Source organism: Malania oleifera, chromosome 11 (assembly GCF_029873635.1).
Source record: "Malania oleifera isolate guangnan ecotype guangnan chromosome 11, ASM2987363v1, whole genome shotgun sequence".
Taxonomy (NCBI): Eukaryota; Viridiplantae; Streptophyta; class Magnoliopsida; order Santalales; family Ximeniaceae; genus Malania; species Malania oleifera.
In genome coordinates this window covers 63,606,267-63,634,015 of record NC_080427.1, presented here as the reverse complement: position 1 = coordinate 63,634,015, position 27,749 = coordinate 63,606,267, and positions in this window count along the sequence as shown.

Sequence of the window (27,749 nt, the reverse complement as noted above, 5' to 3'; positions counted from 1 at the left end):
CTAGCAGTTCAGACGTCTGAACTCGAGACTTCACACATCTAAACCCTACACCTCAGATGTCTAAACCCTCTCGTCAGACATCTGACCCTATGTCCAGTTCATTTTTAAAGGGTTTCAGGAACTTCAGATGTCTGAACTCGAATCTTCAGACATTTGAACACTGTTCAACAGGAAAATTTTTTAAAATCTATTTTTTGAAAATATAGCAGTTTGAACCCCAAATTTTCTAACAACTTGGGAAACTCTCTAAGGAAACTATTGCAACAAGGAAACCTGTTTAGAAGTATATAGATACATGGCTTTTGTAAATCAAAAATACACCAGGCATTGAAAATCTCTCAAGCCCTCTTGCTCTCAAAGTCATCAATCTCTTACAAGTTGAAAGTGTTGTGGCTCTAATATTCTTAGTTGAGTGGTTGAATTTCTTTGGTTTCATTGATTGGCTTGCGAATTTAAATTTCAGTATTTTCAAGTGTGATTATCAGTTATTAATTGTGTTTTCCTTGGTGTCATAAGAAAAAGTTCAAAAATTATTAAAATTAAAAAGAATCCAATTCACCCCCTGTAACGACTTGCTTAATAAACTAGGTTTTTATTTTTTTTATTTTTTTATACTATAATAATCTACATGCTCTGATACCATATGGGGGTAAACCCAATCATCAACCTAAGCAGCGAGAAGTAGAAATCAAATAAACATATTCATATATAATTATATACAACACCATACAATACCAGAGTACTAACATGTCTCCCAAAATGTACACATATATCTGTTCCCAAAATACCCTTAACTATGCTAGGATATACAAAAATCCTCAGCAATATTCACTTCACTGACAGGGCACTACTGAATCCCTTCTATCTGCGAGCCTGGTCTGCTCGCCTACCTGGATCACCTGAAAAATGATTTAACACTGGGATGAGCCAACATTCAATAAGACGAAATATGCTATTACTAGTGTGTGGCAAATAAGCTACTATATTAAGAAAATTCATTTTCATATAAACATGTATAACTAAATATGTAAATACAGTATAAGTAATAAAATTCACCCCCTTCCCATGTTGCTTAACATAGTAGTATCGTAGGTTACTATTCAAAATGTTGACTCTACGAGTCCAATCCTATTTTGATGATGACAAATCACTTGATATTTGATCTGTACATTAAATTTGTGAACATGACTTACACTTAGCATGCACGGAAAGATAACGAGTCATGGACACTATAAAGTAAAGCTTATACATTTTAGAAAGCACCATGGAACTCAAAGAGTATGAGAATCAAGATGCAAGCGGCAAAGTTCAAGAATATCTTGGAAATGGCTATTTAGATCTCATGTTCTTACATTTTCGTATGATTTAATTTGAGGCTCATAACTTAGAATGATTGTTAGGATTCATGCATTTCATGTACATTATTAGGAAATCTTCATGGACCTACAAATGTTTGGAAAATCATGAAATATAGGTTTTATAAAAGGCCCAAGTAAAAAGAGTAAAGCATTTTTTTTAATTAGAAAAAAAGGAGGGGACTTCGGTAGCCTGAAGTTAACCTCAGGCGCTTGAAGAATTTCTTCGGTAGCCTAAAGATTAAGTTCAGTAGCCTGAAGAATTAAATGGGAAAGACAAAACCTGGTAGAGGTACCTCGGTCGCCTGACCTTGGAACCTCAGGTGCCTGAAGTTGCCACTTCAGGAGCCTAAAGTCGAGTTCGGTTGCCTGAACTCGTGGGAAAACCTAAAAATCAATTTTTTATTAAAAAGACTCATGAGCTATCTTATTAATCCAACGGCTGAGATCAATCCTAAAGGTAATATACTATATATTATGAATATCTAAACCCTAGAACACAAGTTAGACACACAAGAAAGAGAAGAACACACCTTGTTGCAAGATCATTGAAAAGTGTTATACGATTTCCTATACATCAATCTAAAATCTTCAAGCTTTGGCAAATCAAATCAGATTTTCAAAGGGAACTTGTTTACTCTACTAGACTTCAATCTAGTATTGAGGTTTGATATTTCAAGTTATTAGTGTTGTGACTTTTCATCTCATCTCATTGCTTGTTCTTGACTAAGTATTGAAAATTTTTTATCTTGAGTGTGCCTATTCATATAAAATATATTTTTGAGAAGATCATTACTTGAGAAAACTTATTTAACTTACTTGATTGATTTTTTGATTCAAGTGTGTAATTTCTAAAGGATATATATTTTAGTTATATTACTACTTGATTAAATATCCTTGGTACTTACAACTATACATTTAATTGAAGGATATTTTCTGAAAATTAACATTCTCAGTTTGTGATTGAATACATGAAATAAAGTTTTGTGATTTTGATTGAGTTTGTATTCAAGAGAAAGATTTTGTTAACGAGTTCACTTCAAACATACTTTTGCATCTTTACAAAGTGAACCAAGAACCATAGTTAACTTCAAGGCATTTCAAATATATTTTTAATTGGGAGTTTTGATTAAATACGAATTTGTGTGTTGATACATATCATACATCAAACGATTGTATCGTTTTTCATACATTCACGAGCTTCAAGTTATATTATATGTTAATGTTCTAGGAACTTGAATTATTTGTTAGAAGCATTGTTTTGAGTGTATTTTCTAGATTTTATTGTATACACGGTTCGGGGTGTGAACTAGTGTGTGAGGAGAGAGCTGTATCTCTTGTAAGCAGCAGATTGTACAGGAAGCTCCGTCCCACTTTAAGGAGCAGGGTTTTAGTGAATCCTTGAGTAGTTGCTCAAGGCGAGGACATAGGCCAAGTCGGCTGAACCTCATAAAATTGTGTTTGTCTTCTCTCTTCCCTTCACTCTTTATTTTCAGCATTACATTTAATTTGTGTATATTGCATGCATAGATAGGATAGTCTTGCACTTAAGTAATTGAGTAACAAGAATTTATTGGTAAATTTATAAGAAGGGTGTAAGAGGTAACTAAGTGCCTTAGAATTTTTTAAATACCCAATTCACCCCTCCCCCTCTTGGGATTATACCTTAATCAACATTTGGTATCAGAGCGGGTTTACTTAGACTTGATAGTTAATTTGTAAAACGATCACATGGCACACATTGGTGTAACTCCATTTGGTGAGGGACACTCATCCACTAGGCCACCCATTTTCTGTGGTGTAAATTACACTTATTGGAAACGTAAGATGAGCATATATCTACTGAACATAGATTGGAAGGTTTGGAAAATTGTGACTAAGGGAAATCACATTCCCATGAAAGTAATTGATAAGATTAATGTACATAAAACTGAATATGAATATACTGAAGAGGATTGGAAGTCAGTTCAAAGTAATGCCACTGCCATGAATATACTTTTCTGTGCACTAGATGTCAATGAATTTAATAGGGTAATGGCATGTAACTCAGCTAAAGAAATTTGGGAAAAATTAGAAGTTACATATGAAGGCACTAAGGAAGTAAAGGATAGCAGGATAGACATGCTCACTAGTGAATATGAAGCATTTAAAATGACGATTGATGAATCCATACAATCCATGTACACTAGATTCACACACATCATTAACTCTTTAAATGCTTTTGGAAAAACTTGCCCTTCTTATGAGTTTATCAGGAAAATACTCAGGGGATTACCTCCGATGTGGGAAGCTAAAGCTACTGCAATAGAAGAAGGGAGAAATCTCAAGGAGATGTCAGTGGACAAACTTATTGGATCACTCATCACCTATGAGCTGGTGATTAATGAAAGGAAAAATGAGCAAAGCAAAGCTAAGAAGATCACTGCACTTAAGGCATCATCAAGCTATTCAAGTGAAGGAAGCGATTCCGAAACGGATGATGACATGGCCTTGCTCACAAAGAAGTTCGGGAAGTTCTTGAAGAAGAACAAAAAATTCAACAGAAAATTTCGGAACTTTAAATCAGAAAGAGGAGAGCAAAGCATGAAGAAAAAGAAGGAGGATCCACCAACATGCTACAAGTGCCGAGAAGTTGGACACATCAAGCCTGAGTGCCCCAAACTCATAAAATCTTCAAAGAAAAAGAAGAAGGCGCTGAAAGTCGACTAGGATACACACAACATTAGTAGTTCAGAATATGAATCCAGCGACGACGAGGTTGCCAATCTCTGTCTCATGGCACATGATGACATTGAGGTACAATCATCTCTTTCATCATCGTCATACTATTCTAGTGAATCTAAAAATAAAAATGATATGATTTCATATGATGAAATGAAACAAGAATACCTATACACTATTAAAATGCTTGAGAAGAACACAAAGAAAATTTCTGAGTTAAGAAGCAAAGTAAAAGAACTTTCAATTCTTGTTGAGCACCAAAATGAATCCCATCCATCTTTTATAAAGGATAAAGATTTGAAAATTGAGAAGTTAGAAAAGGACTTGAAAGACAAATTTGAAATTATCTGTAAATTTACTGAAGGACAAAAAAATTTTGAAGAGCTCTTAGGATCTCAAAGAAATTCTCTTGAAAAAGAAGGGCTCGGTTTTAATGGTAAAGAAAATATGAAGAAAAGACATCATTACATGGGGTATTTTACAAAAGAATCAAAGTCATTTGTTCTAACTAAAAATCATTATAGATATACTACATGCTTTAAATGTAGAAGGTTGGTTCACATAAAATTCGATTGTCCTTTCAAAAATAGAGATGTAAAAATAAAGAAAGTATGGAAGGTCAAAGGTCAATCTAGCACTAACCCCCCCTGGACCCAAGACAATCTGGGTACCAAAGCTAGTTGTTTAATTATGTCTTGCAGATCTGCTTAAGATCCACATCCTCAAAAGATAGATGGTATATGGATAGCGGATGCTCACTCATTATTGATGATGTGTTATTAGTTGAAGGTTTAAAGCACAATTTATTAAGCATAAGCTAACTATGTGATAAAGGTTACAAAGTATCATTTGAACATGAAAAGTGCATAGTTGAACACAAAACTGGTAATAAGACACTCTTCATTGCTAAGCATCATGAAAACGTTTATACCACAAGATTTGATAACTTATCTACACAAAGTGTGACATGCCTATCTGCCATGAATGAATTAAGTTGGATTTGGCATAGGAAACTAGGACACGCAAACATGGATTTAATCTCAAAACTCGTTAAGAAAGAATTAGTTAAGGGACTGCCTAAGACTAAATTTTTGAAAAATAAAATTTGTGATGCATGCCAACTAGGAAAACAAGAAAGAACAAGCTTTAAGAAGAAGAAAGAGATCTCCACTATTAGGCCACTACAAATGCTACACTTAGACTTATTTGGACCAAACCAAATTCAGAGTTTAGGAGGAAAATCATACGCATTTGTTATAGTTGATGATTTTTCACGATACACATGGATACTATTCTTAGGTCATAAAGATGAAGCATGTGAAAAATTTATAAATCTATGCAAGAAAGTACAAAATGAAAAGGGATACACAATTACTAAAATTCGAAGTGATAGGGGTAGAGAATTTAAAAATCAAGGCATGGAAGACTATTGTAACTCATTAGGAATTGCCCATAATTTTTCAGCTCCTAGAACACCACAAAAGAATGGCGTAGTTGAAAGAAAGAATAGATCTATACAAGAAATGGCCAGAACCATGCTTAACAAACATAAATTACCTAAATACTTTTGGGCCGAGGCAGTGCATTTGGTCCTGAAGGCCGTCTTCGCGACGTCCTTTGCTCTTACTCTCACTTGATGATACCCAAATTTGAGGTCAATTTTGGAATATACATGTGTACCCTAGAGTTGATCAAACAAATCGTCTATACGGGGTAGAGCATATTTATTCTTAATAGTAACTTTGTTGATTTCTCTATAATTGATACACATCCTCATGGACCCGTCTTTCTTCTTTACGAATAACACTGGAGCTCCCCATGGCGATACACTGGGTCGTATAAACCCCTTGTTCAAAAAATCCTGGAACTTCTTCTTTAATTCTCCCAACTCGACTGGAGCCATACGGTAAGGAACCTTAGAAATAGGCGCAGTCCCTGGAGGTAATTCTATAGGAAAATCTACCTCACGCACAAGAGGCAACCCTAGCAGCTCCTCTGGAAAAACATCTAGAAATTCTCGTACTACTGGAGTGCTATCAATCTTCAATTCATTTTCAGATGCTTCTTTCACAAATGCTATAAACCCCTGCCCTCCATCTAAGAGTAATCCACTCGCTTGGATGGGTGACATTAACTGCGTTGGAGCACGTACCCGTGAATCAACGAATATGAATTTCTACTCTCTAGGAGGTCTGAAAATTACTTCTTTCTAGAAACAATCGATGCTGGCATGATTGACAGCCAACCAGTCCATACCCAGTATTATATCGAACCCACACATATCAAACACAATAAGATCTTCTGGTAGTACTTTCCATTGAATTTCTATCGAATAGTCCCTAAGTATCTTCTGACATCTGATTACTGATCCTGATGGTGTAGCTACCGATAATGCTATATCTAATGACTAGGTCTCACTCTCAGATAATTTAACATAAGATGTAGAAATGAAAGAATAAGTAGCACCTGAGTTAGAAAGAACAATAACTGGATGTGATAAAACAGTAAATATACTTATCACCACATCCATTCCAGCCTCTGCATCATCTGGGGTCAAAGCATATACTCGCGCTGGGGCCACATTCCTCTACTGGCCACCACGAGGCACCTGGTACCCTCCCTGAGCTGCCTGGTGTCCTCCCTGATAGGGTGTGGGAGCTGGGACCTGGTCCTGCTAACCTGGGAATTCACGCATCACGTGATCGGGTCTCCCACAACGATAACATACACCTCTACCTACCCAGCACTCTCCCAAATAATGTATCACGTATATCTGACACACCGGATACTTTGGTGCACCCTGGTTTCCCTGAGGTCCTGCCATCTGCCTCTGGTCTCTCCTATCATGACCTCCTCTCCATGGACCCCTATCGGTGCTAGCCTAAAAATCCTGAGGTGCAGGCCTCTTCCTCTGACTCTGAATTGTTACACCCCTCTAAATGCCACTCTCAATAATTGTAGCTCAGTCTACAACCTCTGTGAATGTCTGAGCCCTGAAACCAATTACCTGCTTAAACAGATTCTGCCTTAGTCCCTCTTCAAACTTTCTTGCCTTTTTCTCTTCATTATGTGCTAGATGTGGAGCAAAACGTGACAACTCAACAAACTGAGCCACGTACTGGGATGCAGTCATCTGCCCCTGTACCAAATGCAGAAACTCTGCTACCTTCACACTCCAAATGATAGTAGAGAAATACCTCTTGAAGAACAAATCCTTGAATCAGTCCCACGACACTGGAACTGGAATTGGCCTCTGCTCCTCTATCAAATGCGCTACTCTCCACCTACGCTTTGCCTTCCCTATCAACTTGAATGTTGCAAATGCTACCTTCTTCTCATCCGTACAAGAAAGCACTGCCAACGTATCTTTGATATCCTGGAACCAATTTTCAGCTACAATCGGGTCATCTCCTCCAACAAAGGATGGGGGCTTCATCCGCGTAAACTGCTCAATCGAACAGACACGCTCCTCGAAGCTCCTGGTCATCTCAGCCATCACCTGCTGAGTGACGCTACGTAGTACAACATCTGTATCTCCTCCACCTATGCTAGAAGTTCCTAACCTATCCTCCCCAGCATTCATGCCACTGTTTCTGGATCTGTCCTGAAAACAAGAAACATACTTAAGCAACTTATCTCCTATACAGACCTATCCTATACCAACTCAAAATTAACTACCTTCCCTGACCTTAACCAATATCCAGTTCTGTCACCTAGACACACAACTTGACAATAGTTTACTATGGTTTCCGTAAAATCATCACCTTAGGAAAAACACAAAAACCACCACGGAAATCCTGTACCCAGACACAAAACAATCCTCAAATCCTTTTCCTATACTTTGGTATTGCCTCTGCTGCACTCTAAAGTCTACATAACCTAGCAACGTAGGCACTGATACCAAACTGTAATTACCTGCTTAATAAACTAGAGTTTTTTTTTTTTTTTTTTAATACTATAATAATCTACATGCTTTGATACCATATGGGGGTAAACCCAATCATCAACCTAAGCAACGAGAAACAAAAATCAAATAAACATATCCATACATAATTATATACAATACCATACAATACCAGAGTACTAACATGTCTCCCAAAATATACACATATATTTGTTGCCAAAATACCCTCAACTATGCGAGGATATACAAAAATCCTCGACAATACTCACTTCACTGACAGGGCACTAATGAAACCCCTCTCTCTAGGAGCCTGGTCTGCTTGTCTACCTAGATCACCTGAAAAATGATTAAACACTGGGATGAGCCAACGCTCAGTAAGACGAAATATGCTATTAGTAGTGTGTGGCAAATGAACTACTATATTAAGAAAATCCGTTTTCATATAAACATGTATAACTGAATATGTAAATATAGTATAAGTAATAAAATTCTCCCCCTTCCCATGTTGCTTAGCATAACAGTATCGTAGGTTACTATTCAAAATACTTCTATTATACATAAGTATGTTCCCTGTTTCTGTAAATCTGTACATATGTAATAGTAATTGAAAATTTTCCCTGTGGATAATTGTGTGTCGTGATTTAACCCCTCATGACAGGATTGTTCGGCCCGTAGGCGGGATTTACCCTAGCTGGCAAACTAGGAATAAATCGCTCTACTCCATCGGTCTGATCTGCCCACCTCAACCCATATTTGATGGGGAGCCTATCCACGTCAAGGGCCTAGGTGATTGACCTACTACCATGTATTATCTAAATAGGTGGTTGCACTCCTAACATAACATAATATCTGTAGCAACGGTACCGTGCTCTGTAACTACATAGTCCAACAGGGTCTAATACTATATAATATATCTTTATATACCACTATCTAATTTACCATGATTCTGAAATAACTGTAATAATCATGATGCTGCATAAACTGTAACTATAATTTATACGCCATAATAATGAGAACTATATAATTATAACACTGATAACTGCATAATCATAGTACTAAAATTCGTATAATCATGGTACTGAGATTCGTAATATCATGGTACTAGAATTCGTATAATCATGGTACTGAAATTCCCAAAATCCTGATACTGAAATTCATAAAACATATCTCTGTACTATATTCATATTCTCAAGCCACACCATACTGTAATACATAATTTTAATAATTTAATAAACTATATAATATTTCAAAATTTCCTAGCATAGCATGTTTCCCTTACCTGATTACTGGAAAGCCCCTATGGTCCTAACACCCGTAGGGCCTGTTACATAACACCCTGAAAACAACATTTTTCAAGAAAAAATATCAGTATTTCTTCACCTACATCATTTCCTATAACTGTCATAAGGCCAAAAAAGGATTGAAAGACCTTACCCTGAGTTTGGGATGAATTCCTACTCAATCCCACCGATGATCCGTCCTAGCAAACTTGAAGATAACTCCACCAGGAACGTCGTGGTGGCTTCAGATCTTCGATCCGATGAGGAATAGGCCCGGAAACGAAGAGAGAAGTTAGAGAGGGACGTAGAGAGAGAGAGAGAGGAGAGGAGAGAGAAAGCGACATTGAAAATGGATAAAAATCCAGTTTTTAGCTATTTATAGGGTCAGATTCATCAACAAGACACGTCACCTCGTCGACAAATCCTTCAGTAAATTCATTGACGAATCCCTGTTTTCGTCAACAAAATTCAGACTAGCCTAAATCCGCCTCTTAGTATTTTCTCGTCGACGAACCCCTGTATTCGTCGACAAATTCCCTTATGCCCTTATTGACGAATCCTTGTATTCATCGACAAATTCCCTTATGCACTCATCGACGAACCCCTATATTCGTCAACAAAGTCTACTGCCTCCTTTTGTTCCTGTTTCCATTTTCTCTCTCTCTTTATTATTAAAATACTATTATTCTTCGGGTCACTACGCCCCCTCTCTTGGGAAGCTATTCCTAATTTCAATTGGTATCGGAGCCTAATTATAGAAATTCCTAACAAGAAACTATAAAAGATCTAATAGCAAACATTGGAGTAGCACCCTTCAGTGAAGGCCAATCCTCAACCCGTCCACCAATCTTTTGTGGACACAATTATACCTTTTGAAAAAAGAGAATGAAAATATATCTCCAACACATGGATTTGAAATCATGGGAAGTTGTTATGGATGGAAACCTTATCCGCACTAAGATAATTGATGGAAAACAGATTTCAAAAGAAAAGAAAGATATGACCGACTTAGATTATAAAATGCTTCAAATAAATGCAAGCGCTATAAATGCGTTATACTGTGCATTAGATGCTATTGAATTTAACTGAGTCATGGCTTGCAAAAGAGCTAAGGAGATTTGGGACAAATTAGAAGTAACTTATGAAGGAACCGTTGATGTTAGAGATAATAGGATAGACATGTTAACAAGCGAATATGAAGCATTCAAGATGAGTCATGATTAAATAATATCAAGCATGTACACCAGATTTACCCATATAATAAACTCCTTAAGAGCCTTAGGAAAAACCTATACTACCTATGAAATGATCAAAAAAATTCTAAGAGGCTTTCCCTCTATTTGGGCACCAAAGGCTACAGCTATCATGGAAGGTAGAAACCTTAAGAATACTTCTTTGGATGAACTTATAGGCTCACTTCTCACCTATGAGATGGCCTTAAAAGAAAGGAATCCTGAACCAAAGCATAAAAGATCCATAGCACTAAAAGCATCTAGTCACATTACTAGTGAGGAAGAAAGTGAAACAAGTGACTTAGATCAAGATGAATTTGCATTCATTACTAAGAGACTAGGAAAATTGTACAGAATAAATAAAAGGTGTCCTAGAAAGTTTACTAAAAATAAAACGAAAAAGGAGAGACAAGTAGCAAAGAAAATAAAGGTAAGAATGAACCACCAATTTGTTATCATTGCAAAAAACCAGGGCATATCAAACCGGACTGGCCGTTGTTCAGGAAAGACAAGAAGAAAAAGAAGGAAGCTATAAAGGCTACTTGGTATGACTCAAGCTCCAGTGAAACTGAAATCGAAACAAGTGAATAAGAAATGGCAAATATATGCTTCATGGCGAATGACGAAGAGGTAAACTCTTATTACTCCTCAAATGAATCTTGCGATGAGTCATGTGATAGTATGCCATCTCATAAGGAATTACAAGCTGAGTTATTCTCACTACATAAAAGATTCATAAAAATTTATAAGAGAAATATGACTTTGAAATGTCAAAATAAAGAACTTGTGAAATAACTTGAATCATTCAAAACTATTGAAGAAGAAAAAAATTCTCATATTAAGAAGTTGGAAGAAGAAATAAATATAGCAACACAAGAGTTAGGTAAAACTCATAAAGATAATTTGAATAAAAAGGATCTAGAAATAAATGAACTCAAAAAGGCAGTTGAAGATAAAGAAAAGACTATCTATAACTTTACCAAAGGTAAAGAAAACTTTGAAATGATGATTGGACAGCAGCAAAGGCTTCATTGGAACAAAGAAGGAATAGGCTACAATGGTAAAGCAAATAAAAGGAATAAAAAGTTATACATGGGATACTTTCTTAAGGAAGCTAAATACTATGCCAGCACTTCATTAAATAACAAATATGAACACACCACTTGCTATATGTGCAACACTAAAGGTTATGTGATGTTTAATTGCCCATTAAAAAGAAAATATGTTAAAGTTCAAGGAGAATGGAAAGCAAATAGTGGAAGTAACAACAAAACAAAGAAAATCAAAAGAATTTGGGTTCCAAAAACTAACACATAGTATCCCTCATTGTAGGTTTTCCTTAGGACAACAATGGCAACGGACAAATGGTACTTGGACAGTGGGTGTCCAAGGCACATGACCAGTGATAAGACCAAGTTCACTACTTTAAAACAAAAGGATGGGGGATACGTCACCTTTGGCGACAATGCCAAAGGTAAAATTATTGGTATCGGAAAAATTGGTAAAGAACCTTCGCTCACTATAGATAATGTGCTACTAGTGGAAGGACTAAAACATAATCTTTTAAGTATTAGTCAATTAAGTGACAAAGGGTTCGAAATAATATTTATGAAAGAAAAATGTGTTCTCCAAAATCCTAAAAACAAAGAAACTTTGTTTATAGCTCATAGAATAAATAATGTCTATTGCATAAATCTTGAGAACTTGGCAAATCAAAACGCAACTTGTTTGACAGCTATGAATGAAGTAAGTTGGTTATGGTATAGAAAACTAGGACATGCAAGCATGGACCTACTATCTAAATTATTAAAGAAAAATCTTGTAAAAGGACTACCAAATACTAAATTCATAAAAGACAAGTTGTGTGATGCATGTCAAAAGGGGAAACAAGTAAAAACAAGTTTTAAAAAAGAAAAAAATACATATCCACCAAAAGACCCCTAGAACTCTTACACCTAGACTTATTTGGTCCAATTAGAACCTTAAGCTTAGGTGGTAAACAATATGCTTTTGTAATAGTAGATGATTATTCAAGATTCACTTGGGTAATCTTTTTAGTAAACAAAGATGATGCTTGCAACCAATTAATAACCTTATGCAAGAAATTACAAAATGAGAAAGGCTATAATGTAACAAGCTTTAGAAGTGACCATGGAAGAGAGTTTAAAAACAAGGAAGTTGATAAATTTTATAATGAGAGGTTAAGTAAATTTTTACTTAAAAATGAATTTACAAGAGGAATGGTTGACAATACTTTATTCATTAAATCCAAAAATAAAGATATGCTAATAGTTCAAATATATGTGGACGATATTATATTTGGAGCTACAAATGAAGATCTATGCAAGAAATTTGCCACATGTATGCAAAAAAAATTTGTAATGAGTATGATGGGGGAGCTAAATTATTTTCTAGGATTACAAATAAAACAAGCTAAAAATGGAACTTTCATAAATCAAACTAAGTACATCAAGGATATGCTCAAAAAGTTTGATATGGAACAAAGTGAACCCATAGGAACTCCTATGAGTACAACCACAAGCCTTGATAAAGATGAAAAAGGAAAACAAGTAGACATAACACACTATAGAGGAATTATTGGTACTTTACTATATTTAACTGCTAGTAGGCCTGATATTATGTTTAGTGTGTGTATGTGTGCTAGATTTCAATCAGCACTCAAGGAATCCCACCTAACAACCGTTAAGAGAATTCTTAGGTACTTGGTAGGATCACTTGATCTAGGTTTATGGTATCCAAAGGACACTGATTTTAATATGATAAGTTACTCCAATGTTGATTACACTGGATGTAAGATTGATAGAAAAAGTATAAGTGGTAGATGTCATTTTTTAGAACAATCCTTAGTATCATGGTTCTCAAAGAAACAAAATTCTATAGCTTTATCAACCGCCAAAGCTGAATATGTGGCAGCCGGAAGTTGTTGTGCACAAATCTTATACATGAAAAAACAATTAAAAGATTTCAATCTAGAGTATAAAACAATACCAATAAAGTGTGATAACACAAGTGCTACAAATATATTGAAAAATCCAATTTCACACTCAAGAACTAAGCATATAGACATAAGACATCATTTTTTGAGAGATCATGTTCAAAAAGAGGATATAATTCTTGAATTTATAAATACAAGTGATCAATGGGCAGACATATTTACAAAACCCCTAAGTGAAGAAATATTTATACATATTTGGAGAGAACTTGGGCTAATCCATAGCAGAGAAGTATATTAGAAATGAAATTTCAACATTTTTATGCACTTCAAACGTCTGAAGGTCACACCCTAGACGTCTGAACACTGTAGAAGACAGGTTCAGATGACTCAACCTGGGACTTCAGATGTCTGAGCGCCTACTGACTTTTCAAATTCCGGGCTTTAAAATCTTCAGACATCTGAAGATAATCTTCAGACATCTAAAGTCGCAGGGTTTAAATATTACTTGCGGACTAAACCCTAATTTCAGACTTTTGAAGTTGCTTGCTTCACTCATCCGAACACCTCTCTCTTCATCTTCTCTCATCCTCACTTCAATATGAAGCTTCTACTCTTCAAAGATTTACCTCACGAAACCTAGGGCATTCAAAAATACGTATCTCCATGCCTTCGACTCAAGCAGACTGCAAACAAGGGTTCTTTATCGGGGAAAGATGCTTAAAATATTGACAAGTGGTTGGTTGCTTCTCGAGCTCGAATCCGTTATCGTACTTCACTAAGTACTGTAGAACCAATCTTAGGTAAAATTCTAGATGTATCATTCTTCGATACGCAGTTTCCAGATATCCTTTCATTATTTCATGGCATTGGTTCGCTTGATTTCATCACTCAACAACCCAAATGTTGTTTTCTCCAACTTGTCAAAATTTTCTATGCCAATATGACATATGAAAATGGGAATTTTTCTTCAGAAGTTAAAGGATAGAAAATTTTGCTAAATTCTGAAATATTGTCTCCCATTTTTAAAATTACTCGAGGAGATTTTAACTGTCCTATGTTTGCTCAATCTTGGATCCTAGAACAAGGATTCACTCTTGAAGCTTTTCTTCTAATGATCATGGAAAATGAACCTATCTATTTTGCACATCCTCCGCTATACAAACAACTGAACTTGAAAGGCCAGATTCTACACAAACTTGTTTCAAACAATTTCATACCAAAACAAGGCTTTTTTAATCATCTTTCCTATATTGAATGCTTTGTTCTTTGGTGTCTTCTTAAAGGAAAGAAACTAGACTTGGCTAGTTTAATCGTTAGGTGGATGTGGACTAAACTGGAATCTTCTTGAGTTATTCTTCCTTATGGAGGAATTCTTACTCTTCTCTTTACTCATCTTAATGTTACCAATATCTCTGAATTTTCCATAAAAAGAATTCGATATGATCTTTTCAATGAGACTTCCCTCAAGCAAATGGGGTATGACAAGGGAAGTTCAGGATGGTACTTGAAAACAGGAAGGACTACACATGCACCACCTGCCTCTGCAGTAGCCTCAGGTTCAGCCTTAGCCTCAACCTATGCACCGGTATCAATAGCAGCACAATCTTCTTTTACACAAGACCTTGGTTCATCTCAAGACACACCTTCATGGTTCTTATCCTTTCAAAGGGATATCTCCAGCTTTTCATTTTTAGTACGCACTGGACTTCAGAATATTAAAGAAAAAGTCACATCACTTGATAAGTGGGTCACTCATATAGAACAATTTCAGGCCAGATCTTATAGGGGAAGTGATCCCATGGACATTAGCTCTGCTCCTTAAAGTGGAGATGATGATGATGACTCTATAGAAAAAGAAGGAAATTCTGAAGAAGAAGGTGATGAAGGGAATACTGAAGAAGAAGGAACCCAAGAAGAAGAAGAAGAAGAAGAAGAAGAAGAAGAAGAGCAAGGAGACGGCTTTGAAGAAGAAGATTAGGATAGTTAGAAACTACCTAGCTTAGGTCACTATGAAACTTTTCGTTTGTAACAAAAGTATCAAGACTTATGTACCTCAGATGTCTATAATCATGATACAATGCAGTTTTTAGTGTTACATTTCTGTTTTTGTATGGGAACACATGAAACTTCTATGTATTGCCTTTTGTACTGATTACCTTTTGTTATAAGAATGACTTTTTGATGGTTTTTCATAAATCTTGTTACTCTTTTTGACTAATGACAAAGGGGGAGAGAGTGCTTAGTAAAGATAAAATAAATAAAGAATTGATGAACTATGTGAACCTTAATATGTGAACCTTAACATATATTGACACTGATGTGAGCTTAACATGGATATTGAATTGGATATTTGAGGTATTGGATTGGATATTTGATGTACTTTCCTTGGTTTTCTTATTAATGCCTATAGTAAGGGGGAGTATTTCATTTTACATAAAACCTTTATCTTTACTTCTTGTTTGTCATCATCAAAAAGGGGGATATTGTTGGCCTAACAATGTCTTTTCAATCGGTTTTGATGATAACAAACAAAGGACAATTTAACTTGGCAAGGTTGAGTTTTTGTGTTTCAAGAAATAAGGTTCAAGTAAATATCAAGTATGGTTCAAGTGAAGATTGAGTATGAATCAAGTGTGGATCATCAAGGAAGATAAACTAACAAATGATTCAAAGAGAAACTAAGACATTTGCAGCTCAAGCAAAGAACTTCAAAAGCAAAGATTGAGGAAGACGTCAAGCTTGGCATACAAAGTCTTAGGAAACATATTGTGAGTATTTTAAAAGATTGAATATCGTTTGAAATATGTTTTGAAGCTTTTCCAAGAGATTATGAGGACTTAAAGACCTATTTGAGAATATTGAAACAAATTTTGGAAAAATCAGAATATGAGAGCAAATTATTTTTTGTAATAAAAAGATTTTTTAAAACAGTTTTTTCAGATGTCTAAAGTGGAAACTTTAGATGGCTGAACTTCATGTTCAGACATCTGAAGAATTACTTCAGACGTTTGAAGAATAAGTGCAGACGTCTGAAGATTTTATGGATTAAAACAGAAACAGGCAGTAGTAGTTCAGACGTCTGAACTCGAGACTTCAGACATCTGAACCCTACACCTCAGATGTCTGAACGCTCTCTTCAGACATCTGACCCTGTGTCCAGTTCATTTTTAAAGGGTTTCAAGAACTTCAGATGTCTAAACTCGAATCTTCAGACATCTGAACACTTTTCAAAGGGAAAATTTTTTAAAATCTAATTTTTTTAAATATAGCCATTTGAACCCCAAATTTTCTAACAACTTGGAAAACTCTCTAAGGAAACTCTTGCAAGAAGGAAACTTGTTTAGAAGTCTATAAAGACATTGTTTTTGTAAATCAAAAATACACCAAGCATTGAAAATCTCTCAAGCACTCTTGCTCTCAAAGTCTCACCTTGATCAATCTCTTGCAAGCTGAAAGTATTGTGGTTCTAATATTCTTGGTTGAGAGGTTGAATTGATTTGGTTTCATTGATTGGCTTGTGAATTTAAATTTCAGTATTTTCAAGTGTAATTATCAGTTATTAATTGTGTTTTCCTTGGTGTCATAAGAAAAAGCTCAAAAATTATTAAAATTAAAAAGAATCCAATTCACCCCCCTCTTAGGAAGCTATTCCTAATTTCATGATTGAATGTTGTATTGAACATCATATTAAACAAATCCATATATACAGGGCTTGATTCAAATTTATATCTAGGGCTGACAACAAAAGTTTTATTGTGTTTGTAAAAGGATTGTTGAATATTAAATTACATTCTTCACAAGGTTTTCAAATTCATAATCACAGGAATTATATAAACAAACAAAATACCTCCAGATCTTATATTACCCAAGTGCTGAATACTTTATATCTTGGTTTGGTTGTTTGTTGTTTAACTTGTACTTAGCAAATAAATTGATTGTTTGGCTTGAAGATTGTGTTTAATTGATTGGTTGTTTAATTGTGTTATTAATTGGATAAAAGAACTAAGTTCTTGATTGATTAAAGAATTAAACAAAAAAGTCAAGAATTGGTTAAAAGAAATAAAAGAAGTTTAAGGTATCTTAAAAGGAATTAAAAGAAATTTTTAGAATTCAATTCACCCCACCTCTTGGGAAGCTATTCCTAATTTTAAGCCCTAATAACCAAGAGACTTGAAAAAATCCTTAGAAAGAAGAATAAAAGAAAATTTTGGGACTTAAAATCAGATGAAGAATAAATTAATAAGAAAGAAACAAAGAAATAACCTCCTTCATGTTATAATTGTAAGAAAGTTGAACACATTAAACTGGATTGTCCACAACTTAAGAAAGATTCCAAACATAAAAAAGGAAAGGGCAATGAAAACCACTACATGGGATAATATAAGTACAAGTAGTTCAGATAATGAATCAAGTAACCAAGAGGTTACATGCTTTATGACATAGGACAATGATAAAGAACAAAGCTCCTCATCCAAATCATTTAATGATTATAGTGTTGATTCATCTAATAAATCCAATGATGAGAGTATGTCATCTTATGAAAAATTACAAAGTGAATTATTCAAAACTCATAAGATTTTAGTTAAAGTAACTAAATGATATACTTCATTGAAAAATAAGAATGAAGCTGTGATAAAAGAATTAAAATCTTAAAATCTTACTGAAAGAAAAAAGGATCTAAAAATCAAGAGATTAGAAAGTAAGAATGAAAAGATGATGAAAAAACTATAAGATTTAAGATCTCAAGCTTCGATTGAAAAATAAAAAGACCTAGTCATTAATGAAATTGAAAGCAAAATAAATTAGATGACTAAAGAACTAGTAAGGCTGCAAGCTAACTGCAAAGGAATTAAAAATTCAGAAATACTTTGCCTTGAAAAGAAAATTGAGGATCAAAATAAAATAATTTACAACTTCACTAGAGGAAAAGAAAATCTTGATAAAATGATTGGCGCACAAAGAATGTCCTTGAATAAAGAAGGTATAGGATTCAATGGAGTTGAGAATACAAAGAAAAAGAACCTCTACATGGGGTACTTTGCAAAAGCCGCCAAAGATTATGCTAACACCTCCTCAAATGTTTACACATATATCACATGTTTTCTATGTAAGGAGAAAAGACACATTAATTTTGAATGTCCATTAAAAAGAAAAAGATGCAAAAATCAGACAAGTTTAGAGAATAAAAGAATCAACTCTTGGTAAACCATCTGGACCCAAGAAAGTATGGGTACCTAGATAAAAAGCCTAGTTCACAACCTAAGGACTCAAAAGATATTAGGATTAGTAATTCCCTTTTTAGAAATTAAGAAAGGTAAATCTATACTAAAATGAAAAGGGATGCCTCCATAGCCTACAAGATTCAAGATAGCCAATTCAAATATAAGAAGAAAATTTCTCCTTGTTTAATATATGGAAAGCTACTTAATCCAGTTTAATACAAGGATATTGAACTAGTTGAAATGGAAAAATCTTAAAGAAGAGTTTATGAGTTTATTGATGACTATAACATTGAAACAAATGAATACAAAAATGGCATTGTTGGCCATAAAGAAAAAAAACTTGGATTGTACAAGGCTTAACTTTAAAAGTATTGAGATTTGAAAAGCCATATAAATCTTGGTATTCATATGCAAAAGAATTATCTGAAATCAAAAGAAAGAAAATCTGAAGAAAATTGAGCTTATTGCATAAGAATTTCAAATAAGGAATAAGGATAAGTGTTTGAAGAAAGCATGAGCATGAGCATACAAATCTAATGGTAATGCAAAATGCATATATATTTTGTGAAACTAAACACTAAGCTGGGTTGAAATATTATTTTGTTGTGCTTAGTTCTTTTATTTGTTTTTCTCTTGACCATCTTAGTTCACATGCTGATGTTGGATTATGTTATATATTTTATGGCATGATGAAAAATGGATGCTTTGATTGAAATATATGCTGACTTATGGACCTTATTATTGTGATCTAAATGCAATAAAAATTTTGGTACTTTTGCATAATATTTCTTTCGGCTTATTTTTTTATATATATATAAAGGAGGAGAAAATTTAGCAAAACTAAATGTAAGAAAATTGAGCATAAGCATGACATGATAAATTCAAAAGCATGATTGAAAATTTTGACACCTTCATGAATACATAGTTTATACTTCATGAATGAAACTATAAATTTATTGGATATGAAATACATTTCATTCAAGGAGAGTTAGATTTTTTATGTAATGATATCATGACTTATGGAAATTACTGAAAAGTCTAATATAAAATCGTTTTTGTTTTATCATGTTATTTTGGGGACTTATTATCTATCTTTTTATGCATGATGAATGCAAAGTTTCTATTTTGTGCGTTCACTTGATATATACTTTTGCTTATGGTTGCTCTTTGCCTTAGCATTTATATATATTTTTTTCTTGATATCTTACTTTTTTTTTATTGATGTCAAAAGAGGGAGAATTTTTGGGCAAAAATTAAGCATGACACTAGCATGACATACCTAAGTTGATCTTGATATTGCAAATATTGTTAAGTTGATGCTTATTGTAAAGGGGGGGGGGGGGCTTTTTAAGACTTACTCATTTTTGCTCCTTGTTTGTTATCATAAAAAAAATGGGGAGATTATTGGCCTTACAAGGCTTAAAATCTTGTTTTGATGATAAAAAATCATAGGAACTTAACATATTTGGTTAAGTGATGATATTTCAGGACTCAAGTATGTGAATATAAGGTCAAGTGCACACAAGTAATTGAAAGCTCATACTCTAAAGAAAGAAGATCTCATAAAGCTTATACTATTAAAGCATCGATTCAAAGATGATTTGATGAAGTTTAAAGTGAATTGAAGTTGGAAGTCAAGATAGACTCAAGAGACGGAAAAGCATGAAGACTTAAGTGCTTATAATGTCAAAGTCTTAAGAAGTCTTTATGTAAGTAATTCAAGTAATTTCAATATGGATTCATGAAACTCTTAGATTAATTACTTGAAGCTAGATACCTTTTCAAATACTTGTAAAATATTTTTATAAGGTCAAAAGTTATTTCAAAAAAGTTAAAATTATTTTTGGAATGAAAAGCACAAAAATAGGATTTTTCCAAATTTTGTTATTTTTTCTATATCCACATTGATGTGTATTTTTATCTATCAAAACCTTCTTATCTTAACAAGTGTTCAACATGAAAGTTGTGAGAGTTTCTCTTACCTTTCTATTGATACCAATAACATCTAATTTGGAGCTGTGTATAAAACATTATGATTGAAATACTGAAGGGTGGTCATAGTTGTCAAGCGACTAAACAGCAGACAGAACCACTTCAAGTACCTGACCCTTGTAACATTAGGTGCCTGACCTCTACTGACTTCAAAAATATGCTGAAATTTAGAGTCCATGTGACTGAACCATTGAGTTTAGGTGCTTGAACCTTAGAAATTCAAATTTTAACAGTTAGGAAACTTTCCAAAAGTGATTTCTTGGCCACCAAACTTTGTGAAAACTTGGGGAATACTCCAAGCAACTTGGGCAATACGAAAATTACTCTTAAAAATTTATAAATACATGATTAAACCCAAGGATCAAATACACCAACAACCTACAAGCAGCAAGTTAATCAAATTCTTTCTACTTTTCAAAGCTACTTTGCCTATACTCTTGTTGAATAACTTGCTGCGATTTTGTTGAGAAAAACTCACGAGTCTTGGAATTTTTACTGAGTTATTCAACCTAAGAAAGAACCCTAAAGATATATATACTTGATCTTCATCTTTCTATTTTGTGATTTTGATTGAAGTATATAGATTTTAATTGTACTAATCTACTCTTTTGAGAGTGTCATTGTACACCAAATTGTTTCTTGTTTCTCTTCTAGTTTTTGACGATTCATGGTTGGTTGAATCGTCGTATCGAGCATGGGTTATCGCTTGGAGGGAGGGCTCTCCCCTAAAGGAGGGATTGTAATGGTTTGTTCCCCCAATAAAGGAATGCTATAGGATGTAGGCTAGGGACAAGTCGAACCTCTTAGAAAACTCGATCTCACTCTCTTTCCCTAAACTCTCTTTAATTTTTTGCACATATATAGTTGCGTGGTTCTTAATTTCAAATTTATGAATTGTGTGGACTGGATATTAAATAAATCATAAATTAATTTAACTTTGGGATTGCGGAAACTAAACGAGAGTACGTTGCTTGATCAATACTTTTTGCAGAAACCATAAGAGAGTAGGTTGATTGATTAACACCTAAGACTCATTAATTAAAAGTTTATTTAAAATATGAGTTTTGTAAGAGTGTTAGAATTTTCAATTGTGCTTCATTAAAACATTGCTTTTATCAAACTCTACTTTGAGTTACTCAATCGCTCAATCTTGGAAGCTTTACTAAAATCATTCTTTATGTGAATCTTGTTTTGGTTATCTTGTTGAGAGGATTGAATTATTCAAAAGCTAAAGGCATTACATTGTGAATCATTGGTTTGTGTTGATTGAATCAATTTGTTGGTTAGGTGTTAATTGACATTATTGCAAGATCAAGTTGATTTACTTATTCTTAAAGTTTTAAAAGTGAATATTGATTTCTAACCGATATTGTAATTCAAATCATTCTTGTCTGAGTACTAAACTTACAATAAGTTGTGAATCTATCAAAGGAGTTAAAAGAAACTTTTAAAATCCAATTCACCCCCCTCTTGGGACTACACCTTGTTTTTCACTGTCCATTAAAGCAGTATAAAACATGCAATGGAAATACATCAAACTTCAAAAACTATACCAGAGTTCTAAACCTTCATATTTACATAAGTATCTCCCCAAAAACCAAAATACAGCCCAAGGTATACAAAAACATAAAGCATATACACATCAGTGCCTCACCAGCACTAACTTCAAACCAAAAAACGAACTAATCTTTCCCCGGAGCTCCCTAAGCTCGGCTCCCTAGATTTCTTGAAATGTTAAAATTATTGAGGTAAGACACTTCTCAGTAAGATGAAATAGATTATCATTAGTGTGTGGTAATATGAGTTTTAGTGTAGTAAACGTATCCATTAAATAATTAACTTTAACTGAGAAATCATGTAAAACTAGACTCACACTTGTACATTTGAAAATACATAATTTTTTTTCAAAAACCTGCTTTGTTGTAATAAATTTCTATATGTACATAAATCATCATATATGCATAAAAGAATTTCCCTAAATGGGCATTCATATTATTATCATGTAATAACTCCACATGATCAGGTTGTGCAGTCCGAAGACTGGACTTAGCCATGGCTGGCCTACCACCAGACTAAGTCAAACATAATTGTTTGTAAGTATGATTGTCCTATTGAGCCTAGTCCGGACTCTAGAGGGGTACTCTACTCTTCTCGGGCCCAATCGATTATCCAGCTGCCTACACTTTCACAATAGTGTAGCTGCACTAACATATCATACTAGCAACGGTACCATGCTCTCAACACAAATGGTCCATCAAGATTCTTATACCATATAGTACCATTTATAACATAAAACAGTAACATGATCTCATTTCACAATTTAGTATAAAACATGTCATATTCACAAGTCCGTATAAATCATGTCATAACCATCATTTCGTATCTCGGTATAAAACTGTCATATCATAATCGGTATAAAATTGTCATATCACAACTGTCATATCGTATCTCATAATAAAATTGTCGTATCATAATCGATATAAAACCGTCATATCATAACTGTCATATCGTATCTTAGTATAAAACTATCGTATCATATTTATTCCTCATGCCACATAATTTGAGTGATAATTTATAATGTAATTAACTACCCAGGAAAAATATATTTCACTAAAAACAAAGGTATGATCATCTTCATAATTTTATATAATTCAAAATACATATTTAATAATAAAAGTGAGATGATTACCCTACTTACTTTATTTTTTCCAAAATACATATATAATAATCAGAATCACCATATCCATATGCCTGAATATTCAGAAAAAATTATATATAATGTTCATATAATCACATACTCCTTTTTAATCGGATAAATTTTCAAAAATAATTGACATAATCTATTCCCCTTACCTTATCCATGGAGTGGTGCCTAGGATGCCCAAACGACGAATCCGCTCTGGTTAAAATGCGGATGATCGGAGTTAGGATCCTAAAATGTTGTTTGTTTTTCAATCTGGCCTAGAAATGGAGAGAAATTAAGGAGAGAGAGAGAGAGAGAGAGAGAGAGAGAGAGAGAGAGAGAGAGAGAAATTGAACTCTAGAGAGAGAGGGAGAGAATTTTTCTAAAATAAATGAGCTTTCTTCCCTTTGATAGGTTGCTGCCCCAAACAAAACCATCGATGGCTTCCTTGAAACCGTTGACTGTTTGGTCTTTAACCAAACCGTTTTTACCGCTTTTTTACTTTAACGACATGCGGTAAATCAAAACCATTGACGATTTTCCCAAGCTCCACCAAACAATCGACTGTTTGGTCTGCACCAAATCAAATCAAATTCCCTTTTTTATTTTCTTATATATATATATATATATATTGGGTCTCCAAAAATATAATTCTTTAGATAACTAATTGTAAATAACATATATGTTTTAAATAATCTATATATTTCTAAGAATAGACATTGCGCAAACTAAATGTAGATTTGTTACAAGATCGTTTATTCAAATTTTCTCGCTTAATTTCAATAAACAAAAGAGACTATTTTCTTTAAATATCTAAAATTGTGTTTATTTTTATTTTAAGAACAAGAAATTTTCATCCAATTATAATTGTACAACAAAAGACCAAAAGGAAGGTGAAGATTAAGTAGTTCAATCCTTTTTTTGTAACAAGCTAGGGCACATTGTGTAATATCAGTTACTAAGTTATTAATCTTTGCCTACAAACATCAAAAGGCATCGAGAACTGTTTTTGTTTAATGTTATAAATATATATTTTGAATAAAAATATCTTTTTTTCTTTTTCAAGTAAAGATCTTTGATAATTAATATCATCAATAAATTCCTTGATATCTTCTATACTACTATAAAGGGGATTCCCTTATTTGATGTCATCTTTCTAAATTCCCTTACAAACTTTATATAAATATTTATTTCTGTAACGACCTACCTATTTTGCTATATAAATTTTTTTTTCAACATAACCACATACATAATAACTCTGATATCCTTCTAAACTGATATATCATGATCAACTCAGACCCATGGGTGTCAAGGATGTACCTGTCATACATCTCTGATACCTAAGCAACGAAAACATAAATTACATACATGCCATACAACAACAGGCACAATACCATAATTCTACTGAACCTATCATATATGTACAATCATCCATAACGGGACCAAAAAGTACCCTAGGGTCATAATCCAAAAACCATTTTGACCCTAACTCAATAACTTACCCTTCTGACAGGGTAGTTTGATCAACCTCTACAGCTTCGGAGCTCTATCTGCCCTTCTATCTGGATTTCTTGAAATGTTTACAATGTTGGGGTAAGACACCTCTCAGTAAGGGAGATAAACTAATATCAGTGTGTGGCAACATGAGTATTATCGTACTTTAACATTAACTGTGCATATTATGCATATCTAATAAAAAATGGCTGTATAAACTCTGAGCAAAACATGATTCATCATATCATCATAAATTTCATAATAAATATCATACTAATTTCTGTAATCATGTAAAACACCTTCTACAATTGTGCAATACTGAAATAATTCCCAGGATGGATAGTTAGCTGATGTCATGTCTTACCCCCCACATGACAGGGTTGTGCGCTTCGAAGGCAGGACTTAGCAATAGTTGGCCGACCACGCTAAGTCAAACATAAGTCTGTAAGTATAATGGGCTTGTCCAACCTGTTCCAAACTACTAGGGGAACACCTGCACTATATTGAAGCCATATCGACTGCCATCTCCCACACTCTATCTGTGATGTGTGGTAGCACTAACATAAACTTGAACTTATACGTACAGCTACGGTACCGTGCTCTGAAAGACTAAACTAAGCCATCTTAGTTCTGATAACATATAGTACATTTCATATTACTAATACATAGTTCTTTCGTATTTCTGAGTATTATCTGACATGATAATATTTTCATGGATTCTAACATATCATATATAATTACGGCATCTACGCCGATCGTAAATCATGGCATCTACACTGGCCATATCATAACATATAAATCATGGCATTTACGCTGGCCATGTCATAACATATAAATCACGGCATCTACACCGGCCATATCATAACTTATTGAACATGCATTTTTTGCATTGTTTAACATTATTTTTTAAACCATTGTTTATGTACTACTTTCATGGTTTTTCTGAAAACTATCGTAACATGCTTATTCTGGAAAAATCATATTATTCTGGTATAATATAATTTTCATGGAAATCTATACTCATGCCACACAATTATAAATAATATTGTAAACATAAAATCTGATCTGAAATCATATTTTCTGATAAAATGTATTATATCTATTTTCATGTTCAGCAGCAATATTTTCAAACTTTGCACTATATATATATATATATATAATTTATGAAAATAAATGTTGTATATTCATAAATAATTTCACAAAAAATGTTGACTTAGTTTATCCCCTTACCAGACTTATTGAGAAGCCCACAAACCTTACCAAACCTACTCCTGTGTGTTCTTATCTCAACACCCTAAAATTCACATTTCCCAACAAATCAACCTATACCAATATAACACCTTCCAACACATTCTCCTTAGTAAAGAAATACCCAATAACTTATAAAATTTAAAATAACAAACTTACCCAAATTTTGGGATGGTGCCCAAATGCTCAAAATCAAAATTTTGTCTGGCTGTATTGTAGAGAATCTTCCCAGGAGTAACGTGACGGCTTCCGATCATCAAACCAACGAGAATCGAAGCCAAAATCCTAAAGAGAAGGTGAAAGAGACAAATTCTAGAGACAGAGAGAGAGAGAGAGAGAGAGAGAGAGAGAGAGAGAGAGAGAGAGAGAGAGAGGGGGGGGCTTGCATACGAAATTTCTCACTGAAATCCCAAGTTTAGGAAATTTATAAAGTGTGGTCTCGTCGACGAGAAAAATCACTTTGTCGACAAGTCCAAGAAAGAGGTTCGTTGAAAATATCATAATCTTCATCAACGAACTTCAGGTCCTAAAATCAACCCTTTCGGTTTCTCGTCATCGACGAGACACGTTTTCTCGTCGATGTTCCCAATAGGCCACTCGTCAACGAATATTATGTGCTTGTCGATGAGTCCTTGCTAAGCCCCTTTGGAAAAATCATTTTCCTCTCTTTTCCTTTATTATTTAATTGTTATAATTCTCTGGGTCTCTGCATTCTTCCCTCCTTATAAAATTTCGTTCTCAAAATTTGCTATCTAAATTATACACTGTTCCTTGAGGAAAAATGGGCTACTTATTTTATTACTTATCCTCATTTATGGCGGAGGAATACCGTGGTTACATATACAGTTCTGGGAGATTACAATAACTGAACAAAATTCTCCCATAACCAACCAAGAATAGAAACTAATATATGTACTGATTAACCTACAAAAGAAACATTACTTACTTACCTGATCTTTCTGATTACTGCTGGTTTCCACTAAATAAGTGTGGGTATTTCTGTTTTATTTGCTCCTCGAGTTCTCATGAAACTTCGTCCACTGCATGCGTCCTCCATAGGACTTTTACTAATGGAATTTTCTTACTACGCAATTCCTGTTCTTTCCTATCCAGAATCTGCACTAGTGTTTCCTCATATGCCAAAGTATTACTAAGTTCTATCCCTACATAGCTAATCATATGGGAGGGATCTGGGATGTATTTACTTAACATGGAAACATGAAATACGTCGTGTATTCTAGATAAAGCTGGTAGTAAAGCTAGTTGATAGGCAATTGACCCAACTCTCTCAAGTATCTCAAATGGGCCAATAAACCTAGGGCTCAACTTAACCTTCCTCCCAAACCTCATAGCTCCTTTCAGTGGTGCTATTTTTAGAAACACATGATCTCCTGCATCAAAATCCAATCTCTAATGGCGAGTATCAGCGTAACTTTTTTTCTGACTTTGAGCTGCACTAATTCTGTCTCTGATAAGTCAGACTTTATCATACGCGTACTACACTAACTCAAGTCCCCAAACTCGCCTCTCACCCATTTCATCCCAATATAATGGAGAACAACACCTCCTACCATATAATGCTTCATAAGGTGCCATCTCGATGCTAGCTTGATAACTGTTATTATACACAAATTCAACCAGTAGCATATACTGGGTCAAACT